General features: G+C 37.8%; 1 non-coding gene across 1 annotated transcript; it reads left to right on the top strand.

Annotated features, from left to right (window-relative positions):
• The first annotated feature begins 7647 nt into the window (after positions 1-7647).
• Positions 7648-7754, top strand: LOC121213110 (small nucleolar RNA R71). Its single transcript, XR_005908478.1, has one exon. It is a non-coding gene; the product is annotated as a small nucleolar RNA R71 (small nucleolar RNA).
• The last annotated feature ends 727 nt before the right edge of the window (positions 7755-8481 follow it).

Raw genomic sequence — 8481 nt, 5'->3', positions numbered from 1 at the left:
TACTTACACAGAAGCAAGAAGTAACCCTGATGGTGTAAAGTGAAAGCAAGCTATGAATGAAAGAATGCAATCTCTTCATAAAAATAGGATTGGGAGTTGGCGACACTGCCCAAAGGACAGAAGGCAATTAGATGCAAATGGGTGTATGCAAAGAAGGAAGGATTTCCTGGTAAAAATGAAATTCGATACAAGGCTAGATTGGTAGCAAAGGGTTACACTCAGAAAGAAGGAATAGACTACAATGAAGTGTTTTCTCCAGTTGTGAAGCATTCGTCTATTCGGATTTTGCTAGCCTTGGTTGCGCAATATGATCTTGAACTAGTTCAGCTCGATGTGAAGACCGCGTTTTTACATGGTGATTTGGAAAAAGAAATCTATATGAATCAGCCAGATGGATTCAAGGTTGTTGATGATCGTAAAACTAACTAAAAATTCAACTTAAGGCAAGCACGCCTATCGAACAGTAATATAGTTATGGTAAGACAGGACCGCGAGGACTAAAAGTACTAGTAATTACTATCTTTTTATTATCTAGCCTAAAAATTAAGAGAATATTTACCTAAAACTAATTATCTAATTAGCTACGATTACAACAAAGATTAAGGTAGGAAAATACTTTTAAAAAACCGATTGAGTACCCAAGAAAGAATCCACCTAGACTTCACTTATTACCTTTGAATTAGACGATTTATTCACTTGACTTATTCCGTAGAAATCCTTCATTTATGTTAATATCCCTTTAGAGACTAAAAACAACTTACTCTAGGTTGATTAACTGAAATGTTTTTCTAATTAAAACCCCTATAGTCGCATTAACTCAATCTATGATTCCCTTATTAGATTTGACTATAATCCGGCAGATTTATGTCGTCCTATCTCTAGGATTGCATGCAACTCCGCTTAATTATGAATGATCTACTCTTAAACAAGGACTTTTCCTCCACTGAATAAGCACATCAAAAACCTGAATTAATATCCTGGAATAATAAAGCAAGGATTAAAACTCACAATTAAGAATAAGAACAAATATTTATCATATAAATCAAAGAGTAATAAAATTCATCTTAGGTTTCATCTCCCTTAGGTATTTAGGAAGTTTAGTTCATGATAATAATGGAAAACATCTCAAAGTATGGAAAATGATAAAACATAAAGAAACCGAAAGAACTTTTAGGAAATTGGATGGAAATTTTCAGTCTTGATGTAAATCCTATCTCCGAGGTGATTCCGATGGCTGTTCTTGAGTATTTTCTGCCTTCAACTCTACATGTCTCCCCTAATCCTCTTCTAAGGTGTTTATAAAGGCTTTAGAATGCTTTAAAACCCTCAAAAGTGGCCTTTTTCCGAGTAAAACTAAACTTGGGCTCGACAGGGACACGGCCGTGTGCCACCCCCGTGTGCAAGTGCTCAAACCGTGTGCAATTCTGACTTGGATTAATGTCGACACGACCATGACACACGAGCGTGTGGTCTACCCGTGTGCCTCACACGGGCATGTGGGTTACCCGTGTGAAAGTGCATAGGCCGTGTGAAACACTGTTTTAAGCCCAATTTACCTGTTTTTGACCCGTTTCTCGCTCTTTTTGCTATCCTAAGCTCTCTTGAGTATAAAAACATGAAATTAAAGGATTAGGAGCATCAAATTCACTAAAACCAAGGAAAAACCATTCATAAATATGCTAAGCAAGGGATAAAAATATGTATAAATTACGGTTTATCAAATATCCCCACACTTAAGCATTTGCTTGTCCTCAAGCAAAATCCTTAACTCACAATAAATTCTTCTCAACTTATAATTCTCATTTATAATGTTCCAAATAATCCACAAGCAGTCATACATTGAAAATTTAACTAAAAGAACATTAAAGTTTCAAATAGTCAAAGTTGAGCATTTTAATCATAAAATTATAGGCATCCCCCTTTATCTAAGTAATTGCCTTTAATTCCAAATTGACAAGGGTTGACATCCTCACTAAAAATTCACTCAAATCACTCAATGTGTTTAAGGTTCAATGATTAAGCACCTATTAGTCAAACATGAAAAGTTATTACCATAGTCTTGCATGAAAATCAAATCTCCACCACTAAAAATGAGATGATACACAAATCAAAAAGTATTTGAAGGGTTGTAACAGGGCTTTGGATTAAAGGTGTGGATAAATGCTGAAAAATATATTTAGAATCGAGATTAAATTGATAAATTACCTAACTAGAAAAATAACTAACATCAATTGAATAAACATGAGCTTCTTTTCAGAATATGGATTTAAAAACTAAAGCTTAAAAACAAAGAATTACTACCAATAGTTAGGCAATTAACCAATTCAAATCTCGACAAAAAAGGAATCAATAAAATGGGAAAAATTCTTAAATAATCAAAAAGTATGATAAAAGGGTTAAAACTTAGGGTAAATTTTAAAAAATAGTTTGTTAAGCTCAAAGGGGTTCACTAAGGGTCAATTGTGTGGGTAGGCTTTTTATGGGGAAAACCTAAGTATCTTTATCATTTTATTATATCAAATCAAAGGTATGGTCTCGACATGTATAATTGATGCAAGTTCTAAAATAACAAATCAATGTTGACACACTCATAACCAATAAAATCAGTAAGCAAGAAAGATATATGCTCTAAAAGGCTTAAAATCTCACGGAAATTATGGGTATTTGATGTCAATCCTGTAAATTTAAAACTTCAAGATAATACCTCAATTCCAGGAAACAACTTGGTAATTTTACTTCTAAAAAATTTCAACTTATCATACTTGATTCTCTAATGTCTTAAAGTTTAAACAATCAATGCACAGTTACCTATGGTTTAATTTAGAAACATATTAATAAAAATCATAAATCAATAATTTACTCTAATAATGATATGGGAAAATTATTTGAGAACAGATAAAAATTCAGGGATTTTCTGATAATCACATAAACAACCTCCCCACACTTAAGATGTACATTGTCCTCAATGTACAAAGATAAATAATAAGAATATAAGTATAATATCAGAAGAGAGGGAGAGAAGTGAAATTGCCCTAAATATTTGAATGAGATCCTTGGAGTAGTGAGAGCAAGAATTGTAGATAAAGCCAAATAAAAGACATGATTTGGAGGTACTAATAAGAAAATAAACACAACTGTGGAAGAGAATGAAGGGATAATTCGATAATAATTATAAAGATAAACTGATTTTAAAACATAAAACATAAGTCTTCAAAAACAAATAAAGGAAAATAAAATTAAAAATAAAAATAAAAGGGACTCAAAGGTCCTCATCATCAGAGTCGTGAGCCGGTGGCATTGGAGAAGAGATATGGAGGTGGTAGCAAATCTGTCAGAGAGTGGCATCGATGCTGTTGAATCGCTCGAAACACTGATGCTTAAAGTGAATGAATCACTCGGATAAATCTATCAAAGTGGTAGCAGGAGCTCGGTGACTCGGTGCTGGTGGTGGGGGTGGGTCCTCGTGAGGGGGAGGAACATCATCAGTAATGTTCTCTAGCTCATCCTGGTCAGCAGAGTGGACGAGTCTGTACTGAGAAGGGTCAACTCCACGGCGTCGCTCTATCATCCGCATGTGGATCATGCTGGAAATTCCCTGTAAAGACATCTGGTCGACTAATGTGAGTGTCGATGACATCTCTGGAGTGTCGAAGAGGCTGAAGTGTCGAGCGAGGCGAGTCACGTAAGGGCTAAGGAAGATGGGGCCCCTCCTATGGCGATCCGTCTGGTGGCGAAAGGCGAGGGCGATAAAATATGCTAAGTCAAATACATGGCCAGTCGCCATGCTCCATAAGAAGTACGCGTCAGTGGTGCTAACTACTCCTGTGCTTTCTCTCCTCCCAATCAAAGTGTGATCCAAGATGGCATGAATGTAGCATCGTATTGGAGGGAGAGAAGTCACCTTCGAGCGACTTGCGTCATAGGGAACCGTGCTCGCCGTAAGATCTGTCCAACAGCAAGATGGCGAATAATGAATGTGACGGTGAAGCTGTAAGAAATTCTCAGAAGTCATGAAGTCCTCCGTGTAAAGGCCCAAGGAAGCTCCAAACTCGGGTACACTCATATGCCTGACAAGTCCACCAAGTCAAAAAATGATAGTACCAGCCCCGTCATGTGTGTTCATCATGTGCTACAAGTGGAAGGTAGTGTAGAACTCCAATGTCAGCTCTAAATAGGTGGGCTCGATGATTACAAAGAACCGATCCCATAGTGCAGTATCGAGATGGAAGCGAACAATGTGAGCAAGTTAGACTTGCTCCAAAGCGGCCCAATCAATATATTGGCCCACTCCTAGCAGTCGCACGCGAAGAAGCTAAAACAGGTCGTCCTGTGGGCCTGACGAGAACTGAAGTAGAGAGTGGTGAGCTTCGGTCGAGGCACTCGAAGAAGTTGAGCCAGGACCCTTATGTTTTTTCGAAGCGAGAACGACAATCTTCTTGCCTCGTGTGTTTGTCAGGATGTTCCTGAAAATAAAAAAAATTAAATATCGCCAAATATAGAATCTAAGTAATAAAACTATAGTCCTAAAAAGAAGATTCCCTAACATAATCATAACTAAGATTAGAATAACATAATATAACAAAAATATTAAAAAAATAGAAATTAAACAAAAACAGATGGAAGCTAATACTAACAATAATCAAACAATAATAGAAAAAACAAAACAGTGAACTAGAATAAAGTAATAGTAAGAAAAATAGTCATAATAATGCTAACAAATAGAATGAATAATAATAATGAAGGTTAGTAAAAACTAAAGAAAAATATGCTAAAATGGAAGAACAACTAAGAAAAAATCAAATAAATAAATAAATAAATAAATAAAATGAAAGAAAATGAAATAGTTTAGGGTAAAAGAAGAAACCACAAGCGATGGTTGGGGTGGAAACGGTGGTGGACGGAGCTGCTTGGGCGGATGGTAGAGGGTAGGGGCGGGACACTGGCGTGGAGGGTGATGAAGCCGTGTGGTGCGCGGCGGGGACGTGTGTTTTGAAGAGAAAAGAAAAATGGAGGGAAGAGATGGAGGAGTGTGCTGCTGATGTGGTCTGCGGCTGAAGATGGCCGGAGAAGGGGGCTGAGGGAGTTTCGGCGGCTAAGGTTGGGGGATTGTGGGGAAGAAGAAGAAAATAAAACTTAGGGTTTGGGGGTTTTAAAGGGGCACGGCCGTGTGAGACCCGTGTTTGTCCACACGGCCGTGTGGCTCGCATCAAGCTCGTGTTTATCGCGAAAATTAAATGCCCAATCATCACACAGCCTAGCGACATGCCAGTGTGTCCAAGCCGTGTGGTGCACACGGTCGCGTCACATGGCTGTGTACCAAGTCCTTCGCTTCTCCCACACTCGTGTGGTATACCACACGGCCATGTGCCATGTCCGTGTGGCTCCCTGACTTATTTAAAATTTGAAAAATTAGCTCCAGTTTTCATACTGCCGTGTGGATTGAATTCATGGCCATGTGGCTCGATACTTGGGGAATTTTTAGCCCTGTTTCCACACGGCCAAGGACACGCCCATGTGTCCAGGTCGTGTGGGCCACTGTACCCGCGCAAAAACACTAAAATAGCTAAAATAAACTAGTTAGTGGTGTTAATGCTCGAGTTGCCTCTCGAGAAGCGCTTATTTAGAGTCTAAGCTCGACTTACCTCTCATTTGCATGATTACGGAACATTGAAGAGTTGAAACTCCTCACTTCTACTATCAATTTTATCAAAATAAAGTCTGAGTCGAGTATTATTTACCTTAAAAATTCTAAATTTAGTATGTGTTACCTCGACTGTACCATGTGGAAAGATGTTCATTACCGTGAAGGGAGTCGCTCCATCTGTATTATGCTCTAAAGTATCAAATCAGGGGTCCTTTTTATCTAACAAAACTTTGTCCCTGACCTTAAATTGCGTTGTTTCATCCCTACGCTCATCATGGTGTCGCTTGGATTCATAGTGTGCTTTTGGTTTCTCCCTGACATGTGTTCGCCATTCATCTAGTTCATTGATCTGAAGCCTTCGTTCTTTTTGAGTTGCTCTATTTTTGTGGTATGGATTAAAATGAGGCTCTATCACGTTCTTCTTAGGGGACTCCTGCAAAGAAGTTTGAGTTGTAACATTATTTAAGTTAATCGAATCATCTCGATTACTAGATATTTTAGTAGAATCACGAGCTTAGAGAGTAATCGTGTCATCACCTACGCGAAGTATCATTTCACTTGTGCCAAAATCAATGATAGATCTAGCAGTTGCTAAAAATGGTCTTCCTAAAATTAAAGGTACGTCACTATCCTCATCCAAGTCTAAGACAACAAAGTTAACTGGGAATATAAATTTATCAATTTTGACCAGCACGTCTCCAATAATACTTCTAGGAAATCTAATTGTTTTATCTGCTAATTGAATGCTCATCCTGGTTTGTTTAGGTTTCCTAAGACCGAGCTGTTTAAACATTTTTTAGGGCATAACATTAATACTTGCCCCTAGATAAGCCAAAGCATTGTTAGCATTTAAACTACCAATTAAGCAAGGAATCGTAAAACTCCCTGGATCTTTCAATTTGTTGGGTAGCTTATTCTATAGAATGGCTGAGCAAACTGCGTTTAATTCCACATGCGACGGCTCATCCAACTTCCGCTTGTTTGCTAAAAGCTCATTTAAAATTTCACTGCATTTGGCATCTGCGAAAAAGCTTCAACAAACGGCAAGTTAATATGTAATTTCTTTAATAATTTAAGGAATTTACCAAATTGTTCGTCCGTGTGGTCTTCCCTTGTCGCACTAAGGTATGGCACACGAGATTTATATTCTCTACCTACCGGTTTTTTCTCACTGTGGTCTACCCATCCTTACCTTTACTTACCACAAGTCCTTGCCTCAATTCTTGTTCAGGTTCAACTAACCCTTTTTTATCTTGAACAGTAATCGCATTAAGCTGCTCCATTGGGTTAGTTTCAGTATTACTCGGCAAGCTACCTTGTGGTCATTCGGAAATCAACTTAGCAAGCTGTCCTATTTGAGTTTTGAGCCCTTGAATCGACGCTTGTTGATTCTTAAGCATTGTTTCGGTATTCTGAAAACGAGTTTCTGACACTGAGATGAATTTTTGTGAGCATCTCTTCAAGGTTCGGCTTCTTTTCTTATTAGTAAGGTGGTTGATGAAAACCTGAAAGATGTTGTGGTCTTTGATTTCCTTGATTTGCCCACTAGAAATTGGGATGGTTCTTCTAACCTGCATTATAAGTGTTACTATACGGGTTATTTTGAGGTCTAGAATTATTACCCATATAGTGGATTTGTTCCTCCTAGGTGCTAGGATTGAAGGATGGATAATCTCTGTTATGTACTCCTCCTCCATTTGAATCACACCTCATCACTGGATGTACCTAAGTAGAGCCATACAAACCATCAATCTTTTTATTTTGAAAGTTCTACCTGGTTAGATAGCATAGTGACTGCGTCGAGGTTGAAAACACCAGCAGCTTTTGTCAGCTTCGTTCTCATGACTTGTCGCTGATAGTTGTTCAGTGACATCTCTTCAATAAATTCGTAAGCCTCTTTAGGTGTTTTGTTGTTTAATGTTCCACTGATGACGGCGTCGATAAGTTGCCTTGTTTAGAGGTTCACACCGTTGTAAAAGGTCTGAACCTGCAGCCATAAAGGTAGCCCATGGTGAGGGCATCTTCTCAATAAGTCCTTGTATCTCTCCCATGCATCATAAAGAGTTTCTAAATCCATCTGCACAAAAGAAGAGATATCATTCCTTAGTTTAGCCGTTTTAGCCGACGAAAAATATTTTAGTAAAAATTTTTCAGTCATTTGTTCCCAAGTAGTGATTGACCCTCATGGTAACGAGTTTAACCAATGTTTAGCTTTGTTCCTTAATAAGAATGGAAACAACCGAAGGCGAATGGCATCTTCAGAAACGCCATTGATCTTAAAAGTGTCGCAAAATTTCAGGAAATTTGCTAAATGAGTGTTTGGATCCTCGTCCTGCAAACTATCAAACTAAACAAACTGTTGTATCATCTAAATTGTGTTAGGTTTCAGTTCAAAATTATTTACAGTGACAGCAGGTAACTATACTCGATTCAGTTCCTGTTAAAGTAGGTTTAGCAAAATCATACATAGTACGAGGAGCAGGATTTTGATTTACTGGATTTGCAGCAACCACAGGAGGTAGGGGATTATTCTGATTTTCAGCCATCTCATCGGTTGTGGTGTGAATATCATCCTCTTTCTCTTCCTCTATGTATTGTAAGCTTCGTCTTATTTTTCTTCGGTTTCTTTGAGCTATGCTCTCGATCTCACTATCAAAAAGTAGAGGTCCTAACAGGTTTCTTCTAGTCATAAACTATAAAAACCTGTCAGAAGTAAGGAAAAGAAAATTTAGTAAATAAAAAAAAATTAAATTGCAATAAAAATAAAAATGGCTAAAGTAATAAAAATTAAGTGTTCCTAATATCTTAGTCCCCGACAACGGCGCCAAAAACTTGAT

The sequence above is a fragment of the Gossypium hirsutum genome, chromosome A13, assembly GCF_007990345.1.
Source record: "Gossypium hirsutum isolate 1008001.06 chromosome A13, Gossypium_hirsutum_v2.1, whole genome shotgun sequence".
NCBI lineage: Eukaryota > Viridiplantae > Streptophyta > Magnoliopsida > Malvales > Malvaceae > Gossypium > Gossypium hirsutum.
Note: the sequence above shows the minus strand (reverse complement) of the source record. Positions and strands in the feature narration are given on the sequence as shown.